At 36.1% G+C, this 19,312-nt stretch overlaps 1 protein-coding gene across 9 annotated transcripts in view; it reads right to left on the reverse strand.

Annotated features, from left to right (window-relative positions):
• The window catches only part of CHRM3 (cholinergic receptor muscarinic 3), a 269,545-nt gene that overhangs the window by 213,603 nt on the left and 36,630 nt on the right, over nt 1-19,312 (reverse strand). For 3 of the 9 annotated variants that reach the window (XM_038130543.1, XM_038130536.1, XM_038130542.1), the window contains exons 2-4: nt 16,228-16,305; nt 6,624-6,728; nt 5,333-5,393 (exon numbers count right to left, since the gene is read on the reverse strand). The exons of 4 other annotated variants lie outside the window; for them this stretch is intronic. The gene's annotated coding sequence lies outside the window, so the exon portion shown is untranslated. Of the gene's footprint in view, nt 1-5,332; nt 5,394-6,623; nt 7,749-16,227; nt 16,306-19,312 lie in introns of those variants that run through there. 2 more of the 9 variants (XM_038130539.1, XM_038130537.1) reach the window with 2 other exon arrangements.

The raw sequence follows: 19,312 nt of genomic DNA on the forward strand, positions 1-19,312 counted from the left end.
TGTGCTAAGGTACTGAGTGTAATCACAGAAGGGAAACAAAAGGTAAACCAACCCCTTTTATTTTTGTGTCATGCCTTTCTACAGTGCTGTAGGACAAAACCATAAGAGAGTCCAAGTCTTTCTAACCAGAACATGGGTTTTTTGGCATGGATATTTAGCAAAAATGCTTCCATGTTGCCAATACTTTCTCCAAGGTAAGTTTCTCAGAAACTGTATAATCTACAGTCAGTGGGTATACATGCTCCCCATCTCCTCCCCCTGAAGTATGAGCCTCAGCATCACTGCTAAAGTACTAAAAAAGCAGGGCCAGGCATGAGTTTGGTCATCACTTGATCTGGCAGTGGGATTTTTTTTTGGGGGGGGAGGGGGGGAGAGGGGGAAGAGGAGAGAGGAGAAGGGGCAGGGACCAAAGGAAAAAAAAAAAAAACAACAAAGCAAAAAACCCAAACAAACAAAAACCAAAAACAAAAGACACCCCACAACTATTCAAAGTGTTTCAAAGTGAAAAATTTGTTTGGACACAATAATGCAGAAACCAGTTCAAAGGGATAAGATAATATTGGATGGACTTAGGGTGAAATAAAATAGCTATTAGCCCTCTTCCTGCAAAATCAAATGTCACACATGTGAGAAGAAAAAACTAATAAGGAAGGCAAAAAGATGTTTACAGTAGCTGCTAAGACTCTAAATAGGAGCTGCAGTGTCTTTTAATACTTAGCATTTATTTCTATGGATGGTTAAAATTGCTGTCTTTTAAGGGAAAATGCAAATAAGCACCAAATCAGCACAGCCTCCTGATCCAGTTGTATTCTCAAAGAAAAACAAAGAATGCTTGCTTTGAAAATACATCCAAGAACTAACATTTTCTGAAATAAGTCCCTTGACAAGTAGAATGCTGACAGACAGTGTAGGTGAAACCGTACATCAAGCCCAGCCTCTTAATATGCAACGTGCACAGAGCAAGAAACACAAATGATTCATGGTCTACATTCAGACTTAAACTCACAGTTTCTGCTAATACCATAATACTTCTGACCTAACTTCATTTTCACATGTCTGTACAGCATCACAGCAGCCAAAAATTGTTAGGTGCATTATCATATCTGCACCTGATTTCACATTCACCGTTCCAGAATGGTCCAGATACATACATTTAAATCCAGCATGGATTATCACACACATCTCTTACTGCTGATAATTCTTAATGATGACACAATTGATTCTGGCATTATACATAAATGTTCTATTAATTGTGACATCATTTGTACATTAAAAATACAGCTTGAAGTAAGCAAAAGAGAACAATTTGACCCGGATGGCAAAAAATTTGGATTTCCCATTTTCTGGGAGAATAAAAAGTAACTGGTCCCATTTTTGGCTGTGGTATCTCAGAATTAGAAATTGTGTCTGTCCCAGCTGTCTAAAGGAATGTATCCACACACTGCAGTCCAAATTTATATTACTGTAGTCTAAATAGTGGTTTTTTTTTCTTTTTTTCCTCTATCCCGTCTCCCTAAGTTTCTGACAATCATTTGCCTTCAATCATTTAGCCATTTTTTTTCCTAGGCATTATCTATTGCAGTGACATTGCCACGACAATTCTGAAACTACAGATCTGAATTGAGATTGTGTAATAATTTACTTTAAATATAATAATAAAAATACTACTATTACTACTACTAATAATAACAACAATTCAGAGTATGCTCATCAAGGAATAATTTTCTCAATTTAAAGGCAAGATGAATTATTAATCTATGTGGTTTTCAGCAAATCCCTGTCATATGTAACATTGGACTCTTTAGGTGCTCCAAACCCCACAATATTTAGCAAGCCTGTAGTGTCCCTACCTCACCATAGCACAAGGGAGAGCTACAGTGTTTCACTCATGGGGGTGTTTATTGCCAAATCACAGCCCTGCAATGAGTGATATTTGTTAAGATTGAGAGATCCAGATAACGTCTTTAAAAAACAAACTTAGGAATGCAGTCCTGCCTTTGAACACCTTTAAAGCAGACTCCATGTAACCTGAAAAGCACTGGCTTTCTCCAGGCAGGGGCAGGGCTCATCTCCAGGACACAGAGATCACCTCCAGGTGTCCCTCTGGACAGGGAAAAGGCATGCTGCCCGCCCTGTCAATACTAGGGCTTGTCAGGAACCAAAAAACCAGCAGCCAAAAATTTGAACCCAAGCTAGAATAATAACTAAGAAGCTCTCTGAATGGGAAAATATCATTCCACAAATAACATGGGAGGGGGTGACAGGGTGTCACACCATGTGACCATGCAGTGTGGTCATATGGTGGAAGGAACCAGAGAGGGGCTGCCTGCCAAGCCCCTGAACACCTCTGCTGTAACACTTGTGCTGACACCAGGAAAGAGGGATAAAAATCAGCTTTCTGTGAACATCTAGTCTCTGTTTGCCATCACAGAAGACAAGAAACACCTGCCCAAACATGCCTGGAACTGCTCCTCCCACTTGTATACCCAGAAAACCTCTTTTTTTCCTCCTCCAACCTTTGCAAAAAAGTGCATAAAAAGGAAACAGTATGACCTAGAGAAATTAAGAGGACTGCCATCTGTAATCAGCCTTTCAAAACATCTAAATATCCTATAGCCTTGCAGTCACTGCACCATCCCAGGGAGGAAATACCTTTCAGGCAGAGGAAGGAACCAAGCCCAAGTTACAGAATTATTTTATTAAAAGATGACAATTACTTAATCTGCGGTAGTTTTCTTTACACATCCTTCCTTTTCTGTTGCTTTTTTTGTAACCAAATAACCAGTTCTTCACATTAGCTTTATAAAAGCTCTTCTAAAATATCAGTGGCTTCCTTAAAGTGACAAGGGCTTGGTTTTGGATGGGAGAGAGGAAAAGGGTCAATCACATGGCACACACTGGGTCCAGCTTCTTCATGGCTTCATGTTAGGACAACCAACACACATTTAAAATACAGTCCACATCTGTGGGTTTTTTCCTCATCCACTCTATCATAACATATTCCTCATACTTACATGAATGACCCCAAAGCCCTGTTATCACAAATTAACAAGAAGAGTTATTTAGTCACAAGTTACTGGTTCTAAGACAAAGGAAGTTAAAATAACAATGAGAATGGCCATCTCCTCTACTAATATCAATATTTTTCTTCAAATTAAAAGCAAAAACCAGGAAGGAAATAAACAGTTAAAAGTTTTGTTAATGAAAGATTAAGGTTGCCAAAAACAGTTTCAAATACCTCATTAAATGGTAAGAGAAAATTATATCCAAAACAAAGTTTACGACCAGAAAGCCATTTAACACTACTTTTCTTGAGTAATAATCTCATAATGACCACTTACAGTCATCCATTTAGATTATTCTTTTGATGTTGCAGGACCTTTGTTAGAGAAATATATTTGTTACTGAGTAGATTTCATTGTGGAGAAAATCCACATCTAATTTCTATTAGTTGTATAAATGCACCTATTTGGTGTAACAAAAGGATAATTTGGGACCTAAAGGTAACAAAAATCTTTAGTTGCCTATATCACAGAAGCAAATTAAAAAGTATTTTACTTTAGAGATGCTGGAATTCTGAATCACATGGGCAAAGCTTATGGAATTTACAATGGAAAAAAAATACTTACAAGAGGATTACCCTTTCTCCAAAAAAATCCCAAATGCACACTACAAACAGAAGACAGAATGGCATAAAAAGTCGAGGACTCCAGCCCATCTGAGTGAGAGAGCTAAGTCAGGTGGGCTGAAAAAAGCAGGGCTCAGGAGCTGAATACATGCAAGAATGAACCCCTCGACTAGATGCTGCCACCTGAGATAAAACAGAGGAGCTATTAAAAGCGTGTCCTCTGCACAGGTGTCACTTCCTTCCTGCACATTTTTACTGGGAAGACAAGTGATGCAATTTACTCTGTCACACTGTTTATAACGCTTCCTGCCTTAGTAATCAGCTCATATGTGGGAGTGGGAATCAGCATCTCTTACAGAGTGGATCTGGAAAATGCCATCTACTCCTCAGGTCTTTATTTTCTCTCTTTGTAAATTACTAAGCACTTGCCTCTGTTACATGAATGTTACCAAGACTTTGATGTCTTCAGCATTAACCACTGCAGCTGGCTTCAGCGTGTTCTGGTACCTATAATCATACTTTACTTCATTAGAAAATAGTAACTACAGTATAACAGTATGAAAGCATCCAAATTAGTCACCAACAAATAAAAAGATTGATCTGCTTTCTTTGTGAGTTCAGATAACACAAGCCATGCTTAACTGGTTCATTAGATGGAAGTGCATAATAAAGCTGCAAAACAAAATGAATTGCCAATACAGACTAATCATTTCACATTTACCCAAGATGATGGTATCCAAACAAGACTACAGAATTCCAAAGCAGATTCCTTAATTAATGTTAAGTTCCTTATGTCATGTTATAGGAAGGTATTTTTATTTTATACTTAAGTCCAGAATAAGATGAGCAATGTGAAACAGTGCAGTCATTAGCAGGCTATGTAAGGACCAAAATGAACTACCAGGTTTAATATTATAGTTTAAGGATCCAGTCCAAAAAATGGGAAAGCACTGGAACCAAGAAAAGGTCAATGAATATGCTGTTTTTCATGGTTCTGGGGATTTATATGATAGCAAAAAATGATGATGATTTGTGACTGTATTTTTCCTCACTAAGAGTTTAGCCTAATGTTTCTTTTTCACTTTAAATGTTCTCGAGAAATATATTAAGACAAGTTTAATGTGATAAGACAAATGGTGGTGATGTGCTGAGCAAGCTTTTACGTATTTCAGCCTTGACCTGCAGTATCTCTGACATAAATCAACTGAAGCAGAAAAGGGCATTTATTCTAAATTATGCTTTATTATGGGACAGAAATTCAAGGAAAAAATTACTAAATCTGCCAAAATTATTTTAATTTTACCTTGCAATGGACTTTAAAGTAGATTTTAAAGATAGGAGATTCAGTACCTGAATATACTCTGTCAGCAAAACTTCCAAATGGCAACAAAAGGGACAATGACAAAGGTATTAGAATTCCAAATACAAATAAGAACTGTATAGTTAATATGTAAGCAAGAGTATCTGGTTTGGAACATCTTGTGAATTGAGGACAGGCACTCAGAAAGGGAAAAGAGTTTCATAAAAGCAATTTAATTTCATTTATTGATTATCCACAGTTCCTTGAAACAAATCTATTGAAAAGAATCTAGCAGAAATCCATACTGAAATGAGAGGGCATGGAATGGCATGAAGGAATGACATAAAGGAATGGCATAAAGGAATGGCATGAATTAGATGTATAGGAAAGAACTATATTCAAACCTGAAGAAGGAAAATGAAGAAATGCATGGAAAGATACATTGATACTCAGACATCAAAAACCCTGGAAAGACAATAAAGGCCAGCACATGGAATTGAATATTTTAAGCTCAAGAAAACTCCAAAGCGCTTCACAGAAATAACACATGAAAGGTTACATTACACAGCAGGCTTATTTTTCAGAACACACTTTTTAAAAGGTATGTGACTATCTGGTTATATGTATAAAAACATGTCTCTTTTTATCAGAAATGTCACTCAAGAAGCCAAGTTGAATGAAAAACAGATTTTTCCATTCTTCTACAAAATTTAGACTTCAACTAATTAAGGAGGAAATAACAGTAAGTTGGTGCATTTATGAGGTAATGAAATTTACTGGGAAAAAAATCTGTTATGATTTGTTCCTAAAAATCTGTGAAAGGTTAGAAAAATAATACATTAAAATGATAAAATAATTATTACCATCTTGCCTTCCTGCACATGTGGAAGAGCATTGTTCTGTCTTATTTTAAGAGTAAAACTAGTTCTACTGAAAAGAATCAAATGTAATCAAATAGTTTATTTATAATTGAAAAAAGTCTTTCCAGTGATGGGCTACTTCTCCAGGAAGTATATCCACAGTGTAAAGATATACTCAAAGACCTGTGACTGTCAAGACTGCCATAACACAGGATTCTATACGAGGAAACGTAAAACAACTTCAACAAAATATTAGCGCTTGAACAAGCAGAAATAGACAAATGACATAAGTTACTAATATGCAGTTCAAAGCTAGGCGATATTTGTTTAATATGTATTTGCTTAAATGATAATATGTAAGTAGAATGCTAAGCAGCAGCTACAGTACTTTTCATCAGCAAATTCAAATTGCTATTTAAAAAAAAAAAAAAAATAGGATGTGCCTAAGAAGTGCTCCATCCCTTGAACTGCCACTTGGAATTCAGCAACACTTCCAGAAGATTGAAAGAAAGCTATGAAATATTTAAAAAGATTAATTCGCAAACAAAAAATGCCTACAGGAATTATGAATTGGTCAGATAACAGAAAGAGTGTTAATAATCTAAAGCAGTAATGGAACTTAACAAAAGTAATGATTACTCAATATAGGTTTTTGGAACATTGATTTTGTAAATTTTATATTTAGAAGATGATAGACTTGGTTAAGTTTATTATGATCATAAATTTGTCTTTATTAAGATCTGGTACAACACAGTATCTCAGTTAAGAAACTAATACAGTAAAAAAACAGCACAACTTTCACTGAATTGCTTTAAAAAATTGAATTCAGAAATACCCTGCAATTAGTCCTAGCAGGTATTCATTTCTTCATTCTTTCTTTTCCAGCTTGCTCAGTCAATTGAAGACAATACCAGCCAGGGTTTTACTACTTGCTTAAGAACTAAAAAGGAAAAAAATTAGATGTTATAAAATGATAATTCTTGATGACATAGTTTTTGATTTCAAAAGTATTCATCTCTTGAAATTGGTTTTAAGCAGCTATCTTTGATTAAAATTAATTATTCTTTTTATTTTTACAATGGTCTCCATAATTTACATCCAGGTTGTAGATACAGCCAGGATTTTTGACTTCCCAAAAACATTGTGATAATAAACTCATTAAAGACTAGAAGCGGACCAGTGGCTACTGTAACACTTTAGATTAATCACCTTTTGTACTCATATTAAAGGAAGTGAATGTTTCCTTCTCTAAATACAAATATTGTGGCTATGCAATACTGGCCAACTTACTGTGGCAGCACTAACGGAATCTAAAATAAAAGTCAGGCATCCCTTCACTCTTAAGAACTTCTAACAAACCTTGCTGAAATAGAAAATTGAAAATATTAAGAATATTTTCAAATGACTCATTGTATTCTGAATGATAACATTGTATAGTTTGTATGTTAAACAAGTGAAGGAAAACATGCTTTACACCAGAATACACATGTATCTCCTCTGAACGCTAACAAGCTTCTAAAAAGCTTCTAAAGATTTCTGGAAAACTATTTAAAAACCCAGAACTTCTATATAATTTGAAATAATGCCATTTGTAGGACATTTAACTATAATTAGAATTTAGACATCACTTAGGTCAAGGAAACATGGACACTAAGAATCTTTCACTCTCCCAGTTCAAGAAGCATTTCTTCAATACTTTATACAACACTTAACTCAGCCTGATGTAATTTTCCAGTAATTCCAGAAGGCCTGGCATGCACAAAATACAGGTCAATGTTGAATACCTTGCTCATTTATTATAACTTAACCTTACTATGCCAGAGATACCTATAAAAGAGAGCCTAAAATTAGTTGACCTTATCACTAAAGAAATGTAAATATTACTTTGCAACTTCCAAATCTGAGCTGCTGAGATATAGCTATTGTTAATTCAGTAGGTTTATTACTTATGCCTTCTTTAAGAGAGCTGTTAATAAAGCAAGAATCTCTTTTTTTTTTTTTTTTTTTTTTTTTTTTTTTTTTTTTTGTCTGGGGGAAAGTAAATGTTGTTTAAAAAAAAAGGGCTGATTACAATTGACAAAGTGCAGAGCTCTGAAAGTCAGACATCTGGTTTCTGAGACTGACCCACTCACGGAGATTAAAAATAAAGAGAAGACTATGAAAAATCTAGTCCCTGATTCAATAAAATATTCAGCTTTGTCTAGCTTCACATATTTAAGTTATCTTACTCAAACTAATGAAATTAGTTACTTAAAAAAAATTATCTCTATGCTCCTTGACAATGCTGGAGGAGAGACTGAAAGTAACTTCAGGGAGAAAAAGTAAGGCACAGCATTTCAGAGGTCAGGCTGCACCTAGCATTGTGCAGAAACTCCCCTGTTCCAGAAAAGGCAAGGATTTGGCTTTGCTGCTTTTCAGATAAGCAATGAACCGCATCCATGCAATGGTCACTTCCAGCATCACCTCACACATGTTCCAAGCAGCCTAGCTGAGGGATAAACAGCAGCAGAGGTTTGAAACAGAACATCTGGGAAAAGGAGCTGTTAAGCAACTCCATGAATCCTTCCCTTGGCAAGATCAACGAGTTGCAGACACTAATTTTCTGTATTATTCAGGATACATGAAAAGCAAGATTTACTAACAATGGATACTTCTAGCACAGCTTCTTCTCCTTCCTGACAATAAAACATGCACGTGAATAACTCAAAGAAGAATTAAGATATTACCAATTGCTGTGGCAAAATTAAATGTACTGAAGAAATCTGTTAAAAGCAGCTTACTAGGAAAATAAAAAAGAAAAAAAAAAAAAGGAAATGCGCCAGGCTTTCATTGTAAAATTACTTATGGTTGCAGAGGAGATTGTTCCTATTCCTGTTTCAACTGTGGTAACATTCTATAGGTTGAAAAAAAAATTACAACAGAAATAACACCCTTCAGAAATACTTAATCTGAATTCTTTCACTGAAATAATAAATATTCCAGATGACTCCTTTTTTCTTTTCCATTTGTTAAACTAACTGAAAATTAAGTTCAAAAGCAGCTGCTGTTGAAAATTAATTTAGAGATCAAGCTACATTCTCTTATGGAAAATGAAGTTCTAGGAAGTTGAATTGAATTTCAAGAAACAATCATCAAACATTGTTGAACTATAAGAAACTTTTGTGGTCAGAGAAGGATTTGGATGGAATTAGACGAGGCTGATACTAATTTTCACTTCTTCATCTATACCTTTCAGCAAAGTTGAACTGGAACATTTAGCCATAAATTATTTCAGTGGAAATAATGAAACAGCTCTCAAAAGAGCACAAAGGCAGGAAAAAAACAACAAAAGGAAAAAAAAAAAACTTCTTAAGGAAAACAAGGAATTGTCTTAAACTATTTTTGACCACTGAAATGAAATTATCTGAAATGACTCATCAAACTCATGTCAAGCAAGGCCATCACTTCCAATTCCCTTAATCTACAAAGAGAAACTTCAGTAATTCAAATGTTGCTATTTTCCTGATTTTGTTCATTTTTAATATAATTTGCAGCTAACAGATAATGTAAGCATAGGAAATCTCTCCTCCTTGGATATTCAGTTTGTTCAGCTGTTGCTGTCTTCTATTGCTACAAAGTAAAATTGTAATAGGCATTGAATCAATATAAATTAATTATCTCCCAGATTCCATCTCAAGAATGTTCCATTTTTAAAATCTGTTCGTTTTATAAAGTTATTTAAAAATAAGATTGAGGAAAAAAATCCTTTTGCCAATCAAACTTGCTTACGTGGGTACTTATAAGCCTAGGAATCCCTCAGTACCTAGCTCCTATGTAGCCTAAGTAGTAGTCCAAAGTTAATTGGTGAAACTTCTAATTTTCTTCAGTTTAAAACCTGTGCTCTCTTTCTCCCCCAAATAGGCATCCACATCTTCCGCCTGTTTCTAAACTTCTCATAACAAAATAAATAATGCATTTTTTTCTCTTTACACAGTTCATCTTAAAAAAAAATCAACTTTTCCTAAGGTTAATCATTTATAAAGTTAAGAGAAAAAAAATCACCAAAAGGACTGAAATGAAAGCACCAAAATTAAGTGAGCAGCAACTACACTGTGGCAACCTGCTTGTTGATAGCTATTAAAACGACACAAATGTTTTCCACCAGTCAAGACAAATGAAGGAACAGAATAATTGAAAGGAAGTAAAAAAAGGAAGGAAGAAATATAAGTGAGGATTTAGCTTTTTCTTTTCACAATTGATACTAAATGTCATAAAAATCTTTGAAGTGACAGAACTTGCCACTCTGATCTTCTCAGAGTGCTATCTCATTTAGTAGTAAAAGACTGAATCAATAAACTTACTAGCACTGTCTATCCTAATCAAATATTAACCAACCCTCTTCAAGCTATAAACTATGATGGATATATACTGCAAAGGATTTAGTTTAATAAAATGGGAGGACGAGACTTGGTAAATAAAAGATGATTTGGAAGATGATCTTCCTGACTCACACCTTGCTCTGCTGTTTTTTAAGAGAATCAATTGAAATCTTCTATTTCCTTGAATATATTAACGAAAATTAATTTACATTTTTATCTGTTGCAAACTTGTTTACAATTTCAGCTTTAGTGCCATCCAAACATCATGGAAAACAGTGTATTCGGGATTACAGTCACCACAGCTTTTCCTCTTCAAATTATGAATTGGAATTCCCAGTGACTATGTGCTGGGAGATCTGCATGTGCTGCTCCTCACTCCCCCAGTAATCTGGGAGTCAAAAGTAATGAGGTTAATACTGAACAGAACCTGCTGCTTTCACATTTTTCCACCTTTTTGCATAAAGAGCTTCCTTTTTTTTCCAATAATTATTTTGTCTAAACAAGCACAATGATGTTTAAGATTCAGATATGCTTTTCAGATTCAAAGGAAAGATTCTTGTGTCTTAATCCCGAATATCAAAACCAGCTCCTCGGGTTTTATCTAAATACCAAAGGTGTCTTGTGCTTTATGCAATCATGCTAATAATATTGGCCTGATTGGCTTCTTTCACCTACAAATTTAAGAGAAGACTTCATTTTTGTTTTCCCTTTTTTAATGAATTTGGTTTGGGATTTGCCTTTTTTTTTAATTTATGTTCCATATTTTAATATGACAGAATAATAAACTTAGGTACATGATGTTTATATCGTCCACGAGTATTTGTGAGTAGAAGAATAGAGAACTACACATTTTCAGAGAAAAAAAAATTTAAGTCAGAAGAAGCTTCCAGGGATTGTCTAATCCAACACAGCTGCTCAAGAAAGGTCACCTAAGGTAGACAGTCCAAGTTCATGTCCAGTAAGGTCTCAAATACCTCCAAGAACAAAGCTCCACAGATCCTCTGGGCAACCTGTACCAGTGTTGCTCACCCTCACTGTATTAATACGTTTCTTGATAGAAAGTCCTGTGGTTTAGCTTGTGCTCATTGTCTCTCAGTCTGTCACAGGCCACAATTTCTGTCTTCCTACTCTTCAGTCCCTCCCTTCAGCTATTTCTTTACACTGATGAGCTCCCCTGAATGTCTTCCTCTTCAGGCTGAAGCCCCAGCTTTCTCAGCCTCTCCTCAGAGAGAAGATGTTCCAGGTCCCTAATCCCATTTGAGGCCCTGTGCTGGACTTGCCTCACTATGTCCACATTTCTCATACTGGGAAGCCGATTCCAGCACTGCTGATGTGCCCTCACCAGTGCAGAAGGAAGGGGATGGATCATCTCCTGAACATGCAGCCAGCACTTGTCCTAACACAGCTCAGTCCCTGTATTCATTTCAGTTCAAACTGTAACTGAAGGGCTCTTGGTTCCTTGAGGCAAACATAAGGGCACAAAGATTTTACAGATAAAACAAGTTAAAAGCGTAACATTTTGTCTCTATGAAGAACCACGCAGGTCTTGGTGCTTGACCTACTCAAGTATCTTTTGGCTAATCATTCCCTCCTGCACTTAAACTAGACATGGTCCAATTATACCCTTTGGAAAATTATATGCCAGTGTGAAAATGTCTAATACTCCAGGATAATTGGAACTGTCTCCTGTGTATAAACTGTATGTAAATGGAGGAAGGGAAGAGTTATGAGAAAATGCAACTCTCTAGCCTGGTGGCAAGATTAGTCTCTTGGGAAATGAGACATCTGGTTCCAATCCCTGCTTGCCTGAGTGTTTAATTTTGTATACAGAGCAGCACAACAAACCTTATTTCTGAGTTATTTCTAGTCTGGTTATCAGAGCAGTTTCTTCAGAGAGGGAAGGTGCATGTTCAATTGTGCTGAGGCAAAAATAGTGAGTTGAATCTGAGTTTACCACATGTAACATGACCACTCTCATTACCAGGCTAATGTTTTAATGCACTAGCAAAAGCAGAACCAAGCCACTTTGCTCTTTCTCTGTTTCACCACATTTATAATATAAATTATTTATAACATTTATAAATAAATGAAATAAACAAATAAAACACACATACAAAAAAACACCTTCCAAAACCACATACAAAAAAATCCAGAAAATACCTAACTCTAATTGTTCTGCTTCAGGTGAATATCATATTTGACACATTTTTTTTTTCCAGTAGCAATTTTGAAATTTGACTTCTTCCGCACTGGAAGGGTTTGGTTTATTAAGAAAAGAATTGTCATTTTACAGCTTTATTATTTACCTATTCACCTATTCATTATGTTGAATCACCAGCAGACTTCTTAGAAAGGATGAAGAGAAGGGACCGTGCTCCCCACCAGCCCATGTGACTGATACACACCTTAGCCTGCAGCCCCTCTTCATCCCACCTGCAGCCTTGGATTAAGGCTGATTGAGCCTGTTGGTGTTGCAAGGTCAGACTAGGACCCAGATACCAAGGCCTATCTGACAGCTTGACCTGTCTACACAGGTCATAGCAATGAAGAGAAGTTTTCTTCCAAGCAACATGCAATTTCCTTTAATGTAAATTAAAAAAAAAAAAGAATGTCTGGAATGTATGTTATCATAGCAGATCAAATATCTAGGGTAAATGCTTGAGCCTAATATTATGTCAAGTACGAGATATAAAAATAATGCACCAGTGCACTTGATATCATTTAAAAAAAAAAAAAAAAAGGCAATATGAACTGACCAAAAATGTCAACAGAAACAGATCAACAGAAACAGTTTTGAAAAGACTGGTTTATAAAACACAGCATCATCTTTCAGAATTACATTATTATGTATTTTATGGAGAAAAATTGCTCCCAGTCAAGTCTGATTCCTTCAGCTTCCAAAACCAGCACAATGAAATCCCACTTTCCTTCAGTCAATAAAAGATGAGCACATAGAGAAAATCTCCTTCCCAAGAAACAGTCAATCACAGCTTAAAATTTTAGAAGTGCCTAAGAAATTCTGGCAGCCAAATTACATTAAAATTTATGGTCATTTGCCACTTAACTCTGATGCATCCCACCCGTAACTGCAGGAACAGCAGCAGCCCCATGGCCTCAAGGGCACTGGGAAGCAGGATGCCAGCAGTGCAGCCACCCACAGCTCCTCTCAGCACTTTGTGGATGATTGCACCCACATGCAAAATCTTCCTGAAAACTGTTTCACATGATCAGTTGAGGAGAAATGGGAAGGTGACTTTTTACGAACAATAAGAAATAAAAATATCTAGGTGAACTGTCTAGCCTAATGCTGACAGGGGTGATTCACAAAGCCTCTTGATAAGAAGAAAGTTTCTTAGGGAACCATATACTGAAGGATAAAACCTTTATTTTGAATAATAGAATCCTCTAAAGAATTTGAATTATGTTCAATTTTAATGTACACTTATTTTTTCAACTAAATATTCTGCTGTACACATCATAATGCAAACATCAATATGTGTGGTATCAATTAAACTAAATACTTCCATATTCTTGTGCAACAGCAAAAGGCAATGCTATATAACTTGGATATTTCTTAACAATGAAGTCTTCAAAGTAATTGTGATTTAGATATGAAAGTAACTACAGCAATGGCAAAAAAAATGGTCTCTGTGCCCAGGCATCTTAGAGATTTGAACAGCTCCCCAGTGACTTTTTCTTGCTCCCTACACAGGACTAACTTCTGTTTTCCTGCTTTGCTTTTCTAACACTACCAGGGGTTTCTTACCTGACGGTCTCCATAATAAGAATATGCAGGAGAAGGGGAAAAGCAACATTAGTAAGAGCCCTGGAGGAAACTAATTTAAAATTATCTTGAATGTTATAGAAGAGGACTACAGAACAGACAATATAATTTTAAGCCATCTAAGAATGTGATAAAATACAAAGACAAGCTGAAGTTTGTCTCTATCAGACACGTGACTAGAAAACTGCTTCAGATAGATCAGAGCAGCAGGAATGAGCAAAATGATGGGAGAATTTACTTTGACAAAAACATAGCAAACATGCAGAGAAATATGCCCAACTGGCATAAATGGACACATATTCCAAAGTCTCACAATGCAAGAAAAAAAATTTAGTGTGAGTACATATGTTTAGCACTGATAACAAAGAGATTAAATGAGGATGAAAAGTTATGAGTTTTTTTCTTTTAATTCTTCTGAAAAGATAAAATCATAAGCTAGGCAGAAAAAGAAAAGAAACTTTACACATGTATATGTCAAAATAAAGTACCTAAAAGGAATTGGGAGATTCACATTCAGAAACACTGACAGCAGACGTGATCTTGTGAATTGTGTTTTAAGAAAAAGTAGGGTGACATTGCCTTATGCTATAATAAAAAAATGTCAAGCTCCTAGTACAAGGTCCACCTTGAGATTATAGATGTCCATCTTATTTAACCTATAACACCCATATTAACACCCATATTTTGGTGTGTTAAATAAGATGAACATTTAAGAGCCATTTCTGTTTCTTAGTCATAGGTACCTCAATTAGGCAAGTGAGACACTTCACAGGGCTTTGGGAGACAACCCAGAGCACAGGCAGCTATGAGCATTGCTAGGAGTCCATGGTCAGACTTAAGACAGACAGGTTCAATAACAGAATGCTAATTTGTCTTTCAAAGTATTCTACTCTTCCATGTTTGGCCGATTCACAACATTTTGTAAGCATTATCTGATAAATGCATAAAGCATTCTGCTTTCAATTTGGTTTTCTACTGACAGAGAAAGCACAGAGAGGTCCAGCAGTAACAATTTATATTTGAATTACAGCTTGCAGTACTACAGACACATTACACAAATCATTTCAGCTCACCTTTGCCAGAAAGCACAAAATATTACTATTTTCTAATCAAACTTCAAATCAGCAGTAGTTGCTGTCAAATACCTTGTAATTTCTAAGCTAAGTCACTGTGTCCTGCTCAGATGCTAAAATGTAGTTTTTGTTTCAATTACACATAATTTCTTACTCCTTATTTGCTGACTGGTTCTTTCTTTTGGTCTATTGTTTTACCATTTTTAATTACATAAGAGCCTTTAAAAAAACTAGAAAATATTTCATTTAAAACCATGTCACAGTACTACAACTTTGTTACAGTAATCAAAAGAAATACTGTATTTCTAAAATGCTTTCAGATAAAGGAAAGAAACTATTGGAGCACATTTCAGGATTTTCTAACTTTTCTTGTAAACTTATTTATTTTTATTTTTCAATTGCAAATTTTTATTTCATTGAAACATAACGGGTGGCTCATTCTGGAACATAAACTCCATGGAGTCAGAATTTGAGTATTACTTCAAATACAGAGCTGAGGAAAATAGTTTAAAGGATTGCAAATTTATTGCTCCACTCAACTGCTCAAGGAAAAGAACAAGAGAAAAAATTAAAAATAAGAAAATGAAAAAATGTAAGTAGATAGTTAACTAGATAAAGGCTAACATTTTCACAGTGATCTGCCCAAGGCCACAAGTAGTAGCTCCCACTGCCCAATTATTTTAAACTATAGTGATATCTAGAGTTTTTTCCAAATACCAATATTTAGTTTCATTCTGAACTAGTCCCACCACCTACTGTATTCAACAAGCCTTACACCAAACCTCAGCAGTGGAGGAAATTTTTTGGAAACAGACTTAACAGCTACAGCTCACAGGACATCGGAATCAACAGCATCACAGCACATATGCACAAAACCAAGCTGCAACCAAGAAACTTGTCCAGCCAGAAGAACACAGAAACCTAATGTGGATCACAGCACCTTCAACTGAGCATAGCAGAGATGAGGTTTCTCTTTTGCTCCTAGGTGCTCTGAAAATGAACTATGAATGCCCTCACGGTAGCCAGGTATACACCTCAGTCTGCAAAGGAGGGAGCTTCTGCAAATAAAAGACCTGCATTACTTACATGTATCTTTAAAACTTTTGCAGATAAATAACAAAAATCCTCTAAATGTTTTATCTAGAGAGTTTGTAACTTCAAATTGTGTTGAACCTGGTGGCTCATATTGCTTGATGGCATATGGCCTCATAGAGGATACTTTACCATATGGTGTCCTGGACAGGAAGTCAGATGTTTTCAAGAGGACCATCCTTCTTCTTCCAACAGCCAGGCTGAAAGCTCCTAATGAATAAAGCCTGCATCAAACTGAGCAACCAAAAGTGATGAAGTTTACAAGCAGAATAGGCTACCCTGTGTTTTGTCAAACAGCTTTTAGTGGAAAACGTAGGAGGTATTTCAAATTAATTCTAACATCTCTATCTTTATGTGAAATGAAATCATACTTGACACTTTTTAAAGGAACTGTGTTAACAGAAGGAGTTGTACCTGCATCACATCAGAACGATGCAGCTTAATGAAAATATTGCATAAAAAGGCTGGACTATGACATTTTGCAGCCTTTGTACCTGGAGTGCAGACAACATCTTCTCCTTTATGTAAACAGAAATACTTCTTCCCCGCCCTCACCTCCTGATTTACCAGACCTACAAATCATCCTGAGACTGGAAGTTCAGGCTCAGTGTTTCCTTCACACCTTATCTATCACCACCAATATTACAGAGCAAGTCATTCACTCAACCACACCTGTTCAGCTCGACCAAACCTGAAGCATAAATTCACTGATTTCTGGAAGAGTAAGTTTGTAGAATATAAAAAAAGAAATCAAACAGTCAAAGCTTCATGTGTAATTCTATCAGATCTTTTTATTTATTTAATTTGGTGGCAGCTCATCTGTTATTGCAGGGTAGGAATATATTTTAAAGGGTTATTCAATACTGTTTGAAAGAACAATGAATTCTAAACACAATATTTAATATTTGCCCACCCTTTAAGTATAGGAACAAGAAGATAAGACTAACTTTCATCTGATGGTAGATTTGATGCTGCCCAACAGAAAATTTAATGCAAGCACTTCAGGCAAATAGATTGAAAAATATTGTTTTTCAGTTTGTAAAGAGAAAGTAAATCATACTGTCATGAGATCCTTTAATTTATCCATATAGCAGAATTGTAAGTGCAGCAGAAAGCAGTTTGCTGAAATGTAAATAAAGCTTTGCATGCAGTGCTAACAGGGAAAGTTTATTTAATATAATATATTACACAAAGTCCTCATTGCTACCTTTCAGTTTATACTTCTATGGTAACAAACTTAAAATAAACAGAACCCTTTTGTTAAAATCCAATGCAAAGTATCAACACTGATCCTTTTCAAACCTTAGAGACCATTTAGCTCTTCACTCTTCACTTTTTAGTTTTAGCTATTAGAATAAGTTCAGTTATTAAAAATAAGAGTTTACCTACACTAATAGTCTAATTATTTAAAAAATAGTACTCCGAAGTTTCAATTTAATTCTTACTCTTGAACGCTGAGCAGCTGTAAATTCAGTTAAATTCGACCAACTTTATAGGATGTGGTAACAGAAAAATCGTTTTATTTATATCCCAAACTGAGAAAACAATGATGCTCAATGTATGTTCAGATATTAACTGTATTCTACAGTTAAGCTTGATTCTGACACTGTATTGTCATGTTGTATTCTGCATGTTAGAAAAAGAATATCTGAATACATACCTTATGTTGGTAAGTATTCAGACACTTACAGCACTGAACAGCAGGTAAATTTATTTACCTTTATTTAAAGCCCATGTAGAGTATCAGCACTAGAAGTACCAAGGTACTCAGGCATTTGAAGTCCAAAAATTGTGGATGTTTATAATTCCCTGCTTTAGGTCCTCATTTCTAAAACTGGAACAATGCAAGAGGCACTGAAGAAACCTACCAGCCTACAGCAGCTCAATTTGTGATAATAAAAAAAAAAAAAAAAAAAAAAAAAAAAAAGAAAAGAAAACTAGCTAAATTCTTGCAAGAAAATTGATAGTGCAAGTTGATGTTAAATGGGCTCTAAGAATGCAGGATATTGGAGCAGCTGGTACAATAATGACTGCATAATCATTATAATCAGCAACTCCCTTGGCACCCTGAAATACTGCATTTTGGTGTCTAGGCCTCCAAAACTAGCTCATACTTGTGCATAGGTTCTCAATACACAACTGAAGGAAAAAGTATTTCTTCCTTCCCTATAAACAAGAGGTATATTATCACAACTCTTTGGAAACACTCTACAGCACAGATTAAATTGATAAAACAGAGAATGAGGGGGGAAAAAAAGCCACAGAGGACAAGACATAAGGATACACTGTTGCTTATTTCTCACCTCACAGGGGAGGACTGTGTACCTGCACAGACTCTGTAATTATTAGAAAAAGAATTTTTTTAAGTAGCACTGCTTTAAGTATGCAAAAGAAATAGCCAGGAAAAAGAAAAATAGAGGAAAAAGAGAGAGAGCAAGAATAAGCGCATGGCCAATGGGATTATAATGTGAGAAGGTAAAAAAAGGTTATCCAGCTGTTTTGCATTCAAGTACATAGGACTCTTCTTGGGATTTATTATTCAAACCCCTGAGACTCCAGCTCTTAAATGAAAGAGCTGCAGAGAGCATTTTGGGTTGGCTCTGCTGCCTGTAAAAGGGAAGTCCCATAACCTGTGCTCCGACATGGAGGAAGAGCCGCCAGACATACAATGACTGGAAGACACAGCAATGGCAGGGGAGAATACTATCCAGTAAAGAGATATTTCAAAACTATTGAGGTTTTTTTTTTTTCTTTCCCACTTCTTCTGGAAGCACTTGTAGCTCAGAGGATTTTCTCCTGCACTGCTGGGCTTCCTCCTGCACACCTCAGAGAAAAGCCCATCTGGGCCAGGCCCTGTTCAGAGCACCAAGACATCAGCAAAGAAGCAAACAGCACTTTGCTGTGGTTTCAAGCCATCCCAGCAGGAGAGGCAGCTGCTGCATGTGCCCTGCCTGAGGGCCAGGAAGGCTGAGCTGGTGGCGCAGGGCTGGAACTGAAGGTGTCAGGTGGCTGCCCTGCCATCTGCTGCTGGAGGGAACCACCAACCACCTGCCATGCCCAGCCTGCTTAGTAAACACACCTTGGGTGAGATCACTGCTGAACACAGCCCTGTTCTGCGCACTCAGACACACCAAGCAGCCAACTCCCAACAATGGAGCCTTTACAGACAGGCTCGGCCACAAGGGAGGTTTTTCAGGAGCCACAGTGACTGCTGCAG

This window comes from Motacilla alba, chromosome 3 (assembly GCF_015832195.1).
Source record: "Motacilla alba alba isolate MOTALB_02 chromosome 3, Motacilla_alba_V1.0_pri, whole genome shotgun sequence".
In the NCBI taxonomy this organism is placed as follows: domain Eukaryota; kingdom Metazoa; phylum Chordata; class Aves; order Passeriformes; family Motacillidae; genus Motacilla; species Motacilla alba.